Source organism: Rhipicephalus microplus, unplaced genomic scaffold (genome assembly GCF_043290135.1).
Source record: "Rhipicephalus microplus isolate Deutch F79 unplaced genomic scaffold, USDA_Rmic scaffold_26, whole genome shotgun sequence".
NCBI lineage: Eukaryota > Metazoa > Arthropoda > Arachnida > Ixodida > Ixodidae > Rhipicephalus > Rhipicephalus microplus.
The window spans coordinates 4,274,028-4,284,585 of record NW_027464599.1 but is presented as its reverse complement, the minus strand read 5'-3'; positions in this window follow the sequence as shown (position 1 = coordinate 4,284,585).

The following is a 10,558-nucleotide window of genomic DNA, read 5'->3' as shown; positions in this document are numbered from 1 at the left end:
ACGTGTGGAGTTTCAAGCTGTGGAGTCTATAGTTGTGGAGTTTCTAGTTGTAGATTTTCTAGTTGTGGAGTATCTAGTCGTGGATTTTTCATTTGTGGAGTTTATAGTTGTGGAGTTGCGGAGTCTCTAGTTGCGGAGTTTCTAGTTGCAGAGTCTCTAGTTATGGAGTTTCAAGTTGTGGAGTCTCTAGATGTCGAGTTTCTAGTTGTCGAGTTTCCAGTTGTGGAGTATCTAGTAGTGGAGTTCCGAGTTGTGGAGTTTCTAGTTGTGGAGTTTCTAGTTGCGGAGTTTCTAGTTGTGGAGTTTCTCTATGCGGAGTTTCTAGTTGTGGAGTTTCAAGTTGCGGAGTCTCATGCTGTGGAGTTTCCAGTTGTTGAGTTTTTAGTTGTTGAGTTTCTAGTTGTTGAGTTTCTAGTTTGAAGTCTCTAGTTGTAGATTCTCTAGTTTTGGAGTCTCTAATTTAGGAGTTTCTAGTTGAAGAGTTTTTAGTTGTGGAGTGTCTAGTTGTGGAGTTTCTAGTCGTGGAGGTTCTAGTTGTGGAGTCTCTAGTTGTGTAGTTTCTAGCTGCGGAGTTTCTAGTTGCGGAGTTTCTAGTTGCAGAGGTTCTGTTTGTGGAGTTTCTAGTTGCGGAGTATCTAGTTGTGAAACTTGCAGTTGTGGAGTTTCTAGTTGTGGAATTGCAGAGTCACTGGTTGTGGAGTTTCTAGTTGTGGAGTTTCTAGTTGTGGAGTCTCTAGTTGCGGAGTCTCTAGTTGTGAAGTTTCTAGTTGTGGAGTTTCTAGTTGTGGAGTTTCTGGTTGTGGAGTTTCTAAATGTGGAGTGTCTAGTTGTGGAGTTTCCAGTTGTGGAGTTTCCAGTTGTGGAGTTTCCAGTTGTGGAGTTTCGAGTTGAGGAGTTTCTAGTTGTGGAGTTTCTAGTTTTGGAGTTCCTAGTTGTGGAGTTTCCAGTTCTGGAGTTTTCAGTTGTGGACTTTCTAGACATGAAATTTCTTGTAGCCGAGTCTTTATTTGTAGAGTTTGTAGTTGTGAAGTTTCTAGTTGTGGAGTTTCTAGTTGTGAAGTTTCCAGTTTTGGAGTTTCTAGTTGTTGAGTTTCTAGTTGAGAAGTCTCTAGTTTTGCAGTTTTTATTTGTGGAGTTTCTAGATATGGAATTTTTAGTTGCCGAGTCTGTATTTGTGGAGTTTGTAGTTGTGGAGTTTCTAGTTGTGGAGTTTCTTGTTGGTGAGTCTCTAGTTGTGGAGTTTCTAGTTGTGGAGTTTTTGGTTGTGGAGTTTCTAGTTGTGGAGTTTCCAGTTGCGGAGTTTCTAGTTTCGGAGTTTCTAGTTGTGGAGTTTCTAGTTGTGGGGTTTCTAGTTGTGGAGTTTCTAGCTGCGGAGTTTCTAGTTGCAGAGTATCTAGTTTTGGAGTTTCTAGTTGCTAATTCTCTAGTTGAGGGTTCTCTAGTTGTAGAGTTTCTAGTTGTGGAGTTTCTAGTTGTGAAGTTTGAAGTTGTGGAGTTTCTTGTTGCGGAGTTTCTAGTTGCGGAGTTCCATAGTTGCAGAGTCTCTAGTTGTGGAGTTTCTAGTTGTGGAGTGTCTAGTTGTGGAATTTCCAGTTGTGTAGTTTCTACTAGAGTTTCGAATTTTGAAGTTTCTAGTTGTTGAGTTTCTAGTTTGAAGTCTCTAGTTGTAGATTCTCTAGTTGTGGAGTCTCTAGTTTTGGAGCTTCTAGTTGAAGAGTTTTTAGTTGTGGAGTGTCTAGTTGTGGAGTTTCCAGTTGTGGAGTTTCGCGTTGTGGAGTTTCGAGTTTTGGAGTTTCTAGTTGTGGAGTTTTGAGTTGTGGAGTTTCTGGTTGTGGTGTTTCTAGTTGCGGAATATCTAGCTGTGGATTTTCTAGTTGCGTAACTTAAGGTTGTGATGTTTCAAGTTGTGGAGTTTCTAGTTGTGGAGTTTCTAGTTGTGGAGTTTCTAGTTGTGGAGTCTCTAGTTGTGTAGTTTCTAGCTGCGGAGTTTCTAGTTGTGGAGTTTCTAGTTTGAAGTCTCTAGTTGTAGATTCTCTAGTTGTGGAGTCTCTAGTTTTGGAGTTTCTAGTTGAAGAGTTTTTAGTTGTGGAGTGTCTAGTTGTGGAGTTTCGAGTTGTGGAGTCTCGAGTTTTGGAGTTTCTAGTTGTGGAGTTTCTAGTTGCGGAATATCTAGCTGTGGATTTTCTAGTTGCGTAACTTAAGGTTGTGAGGTTTCAAGTTGTGGAGTTTCTAGTTGTGGAGTTTCTAGTTGTGGAGTTTCTAGTTGTGGAGTCTCTAGTTGTGTAGTTTCTAGCTGCGGAGTTTCTAGTTGCGGAGTTTCTAGTTGCAGAGTCTCTGGTTGTGGAGTTTCTAGTTGCGGAGTCTCTAGTTGTGGAGTTTCTAGTTGTGGAGTTTCTAGTTGTGGAGTTTCCAGTTGTGGAGTTTTTAGTTGTGGAGTTTCTGGTTGTGGAGTTTCTAATTGTGAAGTTTCCAGTTGTGGAGTTTTGCGTTGTGGAGTTTCTAGTTGTGGAGTCTCAAGTTGTGGAGTTTGAAGTTGTGGAGTTTCAAGTTGTGGAGTCTCTAGTTGTGGAGTTTCTAGTTGCGGAGTATCTAGTTGTGGAGTTTCCAGTTGTGGAGTTTCTAGTTGTGGAGTTGCGAAGTCTCTAGTTGTGGAAATTCTAGTTGCGGAGTCTCTAGTTGTGGAGTTTCAAGTTGTGGAGTCTAGTTGTGGAGTTTCTAGTTGTGGAGTTTCCAGTTGTGGAGTATCTAGTTGTGGAGTTTCCAGTTGTGAAGTTTCAAGTTGCGGAGTCTCAAGTTGTGGAGTTTCCAGTTGTGCAGTTTTTAGTTGTGGAGTTTCTAGTTGTTGAGTTTCTAGTTGTGAAGTCTCTAGTTTTGCAGTTTCTAGTTGTGGAGTTTCTAGATATGGAATTTCTATTTGCCGAGTCTTTATTTGTGGAGTTTGTAGTTGTGGAGTTTCTAGTTGTGGAGTCTCTAGTTGCGGAGTTTCTAGTTGTGGAGTTTCTAGTAGTGGAGTTTCTGGTTGTGGAGTTTCTAGTTGTGGAGTTTCAAGTTGTGCAGTTTCCAGTTGTGGAGTCTCTAGTTGCGGAGTTTCTAGTCGTGAAGTTTCTAGTTGTGGAGTTTCTAGTTTTGGAGTTTCTAGTACTGGAGGTTCTAGTTGTAGAGTCTCCTGTTGCGGAGTTTCTAGTTGCAGAGTTTCTAGTTGGGGAGTTTCTAGTTGTGGAGTTTCTAGTTGTGGAGTTTCTTGTTGTGGAGTCTTAAGTTGTGGAGTTTAAACGTGTGGAGTTTCAAGCTGTGGAGTCTATAGTTGTGGAGTTTCTAGTTGTAGATTTTCTAGTTGTGGAGTATCTAGTCGTGGATTTTTCATTTGTGGAGTTTATAGTTGTGGAGTTGCGGAGTCTCTAGTTGCGGAGTTTCTAGTTGCAGAGTCTCTAGTTATGGAGTTTCAAGTTGTGGAGTCTCTAGATGTCGAGTTTCTAGTTGTCGAGTTTCCAGTTGTGGAGTATCTAGTAGTGGAGTTCCGAGTTGTGGAGTTTCTAGTTGTGGAGTTTCTAGTTGCGGAGTTTCTAGTTGTGGAGTTTCTCTATGCGGAGTTTCTAGTTGTGGAGTTTCAAGTTGCGGAGTCTCATGCTGTGGAGTTTCCAGTTGTTGAGTTTTTAGTTGTTGAGTTTCTAGTTGTTGAGTTTCTAGTTTGAAGTCTCTAGTTGTAGATTCTCTAGTTTTGGAGTCTCTAATTTAGGAGTTTCTAGTTGAAGAGTTTTTAGTTGTGGAGTGTCTAGTTGTGGAGTTTCTAGTCGTGGAGGTTCTAGTTGTGGAGTCTCTAGTTGTGTAGTTTCTAGCTGCGGAGTTTCTAGTTGCGGAGTTTCTAGTTGCAGAGGTTCTGTTTGTGGAGTTTCTAGTTGCGGAGTATCTAGTTGTGAAACTTGCAGTTGTGGAGTTTCTAGTTGTGGAATTGCAGAGTCACTGGTTGTGGAGTTTCTAGTTGTGGAGTTTCTAGTTGTGGAGTCTCTAGTTGCGGAGTCTCTAGTTGTGAAGTTTCTAGTTGTGGAGTTTCTAGTTGTGGAGTTTCTGGTTGTGGAGTTTCTAGTTGTGGAGTGTCTAGTTGTGGAGTTTCCAGTTGTGGAGTTTCCAGTTGTGGAGTTTCCAGTTGTGGAGTTTCCAGTTGAGGAGTTTCTAGTTGTGGAGTTTCTAGTTTTGGAGTTTCTAGTTGTGGAGTTTCCAGTTCTGGAGTTTTCAGTTGTGGACTTTCTAGACATGAAATTTCTTGTAGCCGAGTCTTTATTTGTAGAGTTTGTAGTTGTGAAGTTTCTAGTTGTGGAGTTTCTAGTTGTGAAGTTTCCAGTTTTGGAGTTTCTAGTTGTTGAGTTTCTAGTTGAGAAGTCTCTAGTTTTGCAGTTTTTATTTGTGGAGTTTCTAGATATGGAATTTTTAGTTGCCGAGTCTGTATTTGTGGAGTTTGTAGTTGTGGAGTTTCTAGTTGTGGAGTTTCTTGTTGGTGAGTCTCTAGTTGTGGAGTTTCTAGTTGTGGAGTTTTTGGTTGTGGAGTTTCTAGTTGTGGAGTTTCCAGTTGCGGAGTTTCTAGTTTCGGAGTTTCTAGTTGTGGAGTTTCTAGTTGTGGGGTTTCTAGTTGTGGAGTTTCTAGCTGCGGAGTTTCTAGTTGCAGAGTATCTAGTTTTGGAGTTTCTAGTTGCTAATTCTCTAGTTGAGGGTTCTCTAGTTGTAGAGTTTCTAGTTGTGGAGTTTCTAGTTGTGAAGTTTGAAGTTGTGGAGTTTCTTGTTGCGGAGTTTCTAGTTGCGGAGTTCCATAGTTGCAGAGTCTCTAGTTGTGGAGTTTCTAGTTGTGGAGTGTCTAGTTGTGGAATTTCCAGTTGTGTAGTTTCTACTAGAGTTTCGAATTTTGAAGTTTCTAGTTGTTGAGTTTCTAGTTTGAAGTCTCTAGTTGTAGATTCTCTAGTTGTGGAGTCTCTAGTTTTGGAGCTTCTAGTTGAAGAGTTTTTAGTTGTGGAGTGTCTAGTTGTGGAGTTTCCAGTTGTGGAGTTTCGCGTTGTGGAGTTTCGAGTTTTGGAGTTTCTAGTTGTGGAGTTTTGAGTTGTGGAGTTTCTGGTTGTGGTGTTTCTAGTTGCGGAATATCTAGCTGTGGATTTTCTAGTTGCGTAACTTAAGGTTGTGATGTTTCAAGTTGTGGAGTTTCTAGTTGTGGAGTTTCTAGTTGTGGAGTTTCTAGTTGTGGAGTCTCTAGTTGTGTAGTTTCTAGCTGCGGAGTTTCTAGTTGTGGAGTTTCTGGTTATGGAGTTTCTAATTGTGAAGTTTCTAGTTGTAGAGTTTTGCGTTGTGGAGTTTCTAGTTGTGGAGTCTCAAGTTGTGGAGTTTAAAGTTGTGGAGTTTCAAGTTGTGGAGTCTCTAGCTGTGGAGTTTCTAGTTGCGGAGTATCTAGTTGTGGAGTTTCCAGTTGTGGAGTTTCTAGTTGTGGAGTTGCGAAGTCTCTAGTTGTGGAGTTTCTAGTTGCAGAGTCTCTAGTTGTGGAGTTTCAAGTTGTGGAGTCTAGTTGCGGAGTTTCTAGTTGCAGAGTCTCTGGTTGTGGAGTTTCTAGTTGCGGAGTCTCTAGTTGTGGAGTTTCTAGTTGTGGAGTTTCTAGTTGTGGAGTTTTTAGTTGTGGAGTTTCTAGTTGTGGAGTTTCTGGTTGTGGAGTTTGTAATTGTGAAGTTTCTAGTAGTAGAGTTTTGCGTTGTGGAGTTTCTAGTTGTGGAGTCTCAAGTTGTGGAGTTTAAAGTTGTGGAGTTTCAAGTTGTGGAGTCTCTAGCTGTGGAGTTTCTAGTTGCGGAGTATCTAGTTGTGGAGTTTCCAGTTGTGGAGTTTCTAGTTGTGGAGTTGCGAAGTCTCTAGTTGTGGAGTTTCTAGTTGCAGAGTCTCTAGTTGTGGAGTTTCAAGTTGTGGAGTCTAGTTGTGGAGTTTCTAGTTGTGGAGTTTCCAGTTGTGGAGTATCTAGTTGTGGAGTTTCCAGTTGTGAAGTTTCAAGTTGCGGAGTCTCAAGTTGTGGAGTTTCCGGTTGTGCAGTTTTCAGTTGTGGAATTTCTAGTTGTTGAGTTTCTAGTTGTGAAGTCTCTAGTGTTGCAGTTTCTAGTTGTGGAGATTCTAGATATGAAATTTCTAGTTGCCGAGTCTGTATTTGTGGAGTTTGTAGTTGTGGAGTTTCTAGTTGTGGAGTCACTAGTTGCGGAGTTTCTAGTTGTGGAGTTTCTAGTTGTGGAGTTTCTGGTTGTGGAGTTTCTTGTTGTGGAGTTTGAAGTTGTGCGGTTTCCAGTTGTGGAGTCTCCAGTTGCGGAGTTTCTAGTTGTGAAGTTTCTAGTTGTGGAGTTTCTAGTTTTGGAGTTTCTAGTTGTGGAGTTTCTAGTTGTAGAGTCTCCTGTTGCGGAGTTTCTAGTTGCGGAGTTTCTAGTTGCGGAGTTTCTAGTTGGGGAGTTTCTAGTTGTGGAGTTTCTTGTTGTGGAGTTTAAACGTGTGGAGTTTCAAGCTGTGTAGTCTATAGTTGTGGAGTTTCTAGTTGTAGATTTTCTAGTTGTGGAGTATCTGGCTGTGGATTTTTCATTTGTGGAGTTTATTGTTGTGGAGTTGCGGAGTCTCTAGTTGCGGAGTTTCTAGTTGCAGAGTCTCTAGTTATGGAGTTTCAAGTTGTGGAGTCTCTAGATGTGGAGTTTCTAGTTGTCGAGTTTCCAGTTGTGGGGTATCTAGTAGTGGAGTTTTGAGTTGTGGAGTTTCTAGTTGTGGAGTTTCTAGTTGCGGAGTTTCTAGTTGTGGAGTTTCTAGTTGCGGAGTTTCTAGTTGGGGAGTTTCAAGTTGCGGAGTGTCATGCTGTGGAGTTTCTAGTTGTTGAGTTTTTAGTTGTTGAGTTTCTAGTTGTTGAGTTTCTAGTTTGAAGTCTCTAGTTGTAGATTCTCTTGTTGTGGAGTCTCTAGTTTAGGAGTTTCTAGTTGAAGAGTTTCAAGTTGTGGAGTCTCTAGTTGTGTAGTTTCTAGCTGCGGAGTTTCTAGTTGCGGAGTTTCTAGTTGCAGAGTCTCTGGTTGTGGAGTTTCTAGTTTCGGAGTCTCTAGTTGTGGAGTTTCTAGTTGTGGAGTTTCTAGTTGTGGGGTTTCCAGTTGTGGAGTTTTCAGTTGTGGAGTTTCTAGTTGTGGAGTTTCCAGTTGTGGAGTTTTTATTTGTGGAGTTTCTAGTCGTGGAGTTTCTAGTTGTGGAGTCTCTAGTTGTGTAGTTTCTAGCTGCGAAGTTTCTAGTTGCGGAGTTTCTAGTTGCATTCTCTGGTTGTGGAGTTTCTAGTTGCGGAGTTTCTAGTTGCGGAGTATCTAGTTGTGGAGCTTGCAGTTGTGGAGTTTCTAGTTGTGGAATTGCAGAGTCTCTGGTTGTGGAGTTTCTAGTTGTGAAGTTTCTAGTTGTGGAGTCTCTAGTTGCGGAGTCTCTAGTTGTGAAGTTTCTAGTTGTGGAGTTTGTGGTTGTGGAGTTTCTAGTTGTGGAGTGTCTAGTTGTGGAGTTTCCAGTTGTGGAGTTTCGAGTTGTGGAGTTTCTAGTTGTGGAGTTTCTAGTGTTGGAGTTTCTAGTTGCGGAGTTTCAAGTTCTGGAGTTTTTAGTTGTGGACTTTTTAGACATGAAATTTCTTGTAGCCGAGTCTTTATTTGTAGAGTTTGTAGTTGTGGAGTTTGTAGTTGTGAAGTTTCCAGTTGTGGAGTTTCTAGTTGTTGAGTTTCAAGTTGTGGAGTTTCCAGTTGTGGAGTCTCTAGTTGCGGAGTTTCTAGTTGTGAAGATTCTAGTTGTGGAGTTTCTAGTTTGGAGTTTTTAGTTTTGGAGTTTCTAGTTGTGGAGTTTCTAGTTGAAGAGTCTCCTGTTGCGGTGTTTCTAGTGTCGGAGTTTCTAGTTGGGGAGTTTTTTGTTGTGGAGTCTTAAGTTGTGGAGTTTAAACGTGTGGAGTTTCAAGCTGTGGAGTCTATAGTTGTGGAGTTTCTAGTTGTGGAGTTTCTAGTTCTGGAGTCTCTAGTTGCGGAGTCTGTAGTTGTGAAGTTTCTAGTTGTGGAGTTTCTAGTTGTGGAGTTTCTGGTTGTGGAGTTGTAGATTTTCTAGTTGTGGAGTATCTAGTTATGGATTTTCCAGTTGTGGAGTTTCTAGTTGTGGAGTTTCTAGTTGTGGAGTCTCAAGTTGTGGAGTTTAAACTTGTGGAGTTTCAAGTTGTGGAGTCTATAGCTGTGGAGTTCCTAGTTGTAGATTTTCTAGTTGTGGAGTATCTAGTTATGGATTTTCCAGTTGTGGAGTTTCTAGTTGTGGAGTTTCTAGCTGTGGAGTCTCAAGTTGTGGAGTTTAAGCTTGTGGAGTTTCAAGTTGTGGAGTCTAGAGTTGTGGAGTTCCTAGTTGTAGATTTTCTAGTTGTGGAGTATCTAGTTGTGGATTTTCCAGTTGTGGAGCTTCTAGTTGTTGAGTTGCGGAGTCTCTAGTTGTTGAGTTTCAAGTTGCAGAGTCTCTAGTTGTGGAGTTTCAAGTTGTGGAGTTTCTAGTTGTGGAGTTTCGAGTTGTGGAGTTTGTAGTTGTGGTGTTTCTAGCTGCGGAGTTTCTAGGTGCAGAGTCTCCAGTTTTGGCGTTTCTAGTTGCGAATTCTCTAGTTGAGGAGTCTCTAGTTGTAGAGTTTCCAGTTGTTGAGTTTTTAGTTGTGCAGATTATAGTTGTTGAGTTTCTAGTTTGAAGTTTCTAGTTGTGGAGTTTCTAGTTTAGGAGTTTCTAGTTGTAGAGTTTTCAGTTTTTGAGTGTCTAGTTGTGAAGTTTCAAGTTCTGGAGTTTCGAGTTGTGGAGTTTTGAGTTGTGGAGTGTCAAGTTGTGGAGTTTCGAGTTGCGGAGTTTCTGATTGTGGAGTTTCTAGCTGCGGAGTTTCTAGTTGCAAGGTCTCTAGGTGCGGAATTTCTAGTTGTAGAGTTTCTAATTGTGGAGTCTCTAGTTGCGGAGTTTCTAGTTATGTGGAGTTTCTAGTTGTGGAGTTGCTAGTGTTGGAGTTTCTAGTTGTGGAGTTTCAGGTTGTGGAGTTTCTAGTTTTGAAGACTGTAGTTGTGGAGTCTCTAGTTATGGAGTCTCTAGTTTAGGAGTTTCTAGTTTTAGAGTTTTTAGTTGTGGAGTGTCTAGTTGTGGAGTTTCAAGTTGTGGAGTTTTGAGTTGTGGAGTTTCGAGTTGTGGAGTTTCTAGTTGTGGAGTTTCTAGTTTTGGAGTTTCTAGTTGCGAATTCTCTAGTTGAAGAGTCTCTAGTTGTAGAGATTCTAGTTGGGGAGTTTCTAGTTGTGGAGTTTCAAGTTGTGGAGTTTCTAGTTGTTGAGCTTCTAGTTTGAAGTCTCTAGTTGTAGTCTCTAGTTGTGGAGTCTCTAGTTTAGGAGTTTATAGTTGTAGAGTTTTTAGTTGTGGAGTGTCTAGTTGTGGAGTTTCCAACTTTGGAGTTTCCAGTTGTGGAGTTTCGAGTTGTGGAGTTTATTGTTGTGGAGTTTTGAGTTGTGGAGTTTCTAGTTGTGGAGTTTCTAGTTGCGGAATCTCTAGCTGTGGATTTTCCTATTGCGGAACCTAAGGTTGTGAGGTTTCAAGTTGAGGAGTTTCCAGTTGTGGAGTTTTTAGTTGTGGAGTTTATTGTTGTGGAGTCTCTAGTTGTGGAGTTTCTAGCTGCGGAGTTTTTAATTGCGGATTTTCTATTTGTGGAGTTTCTAGCTGCAGAGTTTCTAGTTGCATAGTCTCTGGCTGTAGAGTTTCTAGTTGCGGAGTCTCTAGTTGTAGAGTTTCTAGTTGTGGAGTTTCTAGTTGTGGAGTTTTTAGTTGTGGAGTTTTTAGTTGTGGAGTTTCTAGATATAGAATTTCTAGTTGCCGAGTCTCTATTGGTGGAGTTTTTAGTTGTGGAGTCTCTAGTTGCGGAGTTCCTAGTTGTGGAGTTTCTAGTTGTGGAGTTTCTAGTTGTAAAGTTTCTGGTTGTGGAGTTTCAAGTTGTGGAGTTTCTAGTTGTGGAGTCTCAAGTTGTGGAGTTTGAAGTTGTGGAGTTTCAAGTTGGGGAGTCTCTAGCTGTAGAGTTTCTAGTTGTGGAGTATCCAGTTATGGAGTTTCCAGTTGTGGAGTTTCTAGTTGTGGAGTTGCGGTGTCTCTAGTTGTGGAGTTTCTAGTTGTGGAGTTTCTAGTTGTGGAGTTTCTAGTTGTGGAGTTTCACGTTGTGGAGTATCTTGTTGTGGAGTTTCCAGTTGTGAAGTTTCTAGTTGTGGAGTTTCCATTTGTGGAGTATCTAGTTGTGGAGTTTCTCGTTGCGGAGTTTTTAATAGCGGAGTTTCCAGTTGTGGAGTTTATAGTTGTGGAGCTTCTACTTGTTGAGTTTCTAGTTGTGAAGTCTTTAGTTTTGCAGTTTCTAGTTGTAAAGTTTTTAGTTGTGGAGTTTCTAGATATGGAATTTCTAGTTGCCGAGTCTCTATTTGTGGAGTTTGTAGTTGTGGAGTTTGTAGTTGTGGAGTTTCAAGTTGTGGAGTCTCTAGTTGCGGAGTTTCTAGTTGTGGAGTTTCTAGTTGTGGAGTTT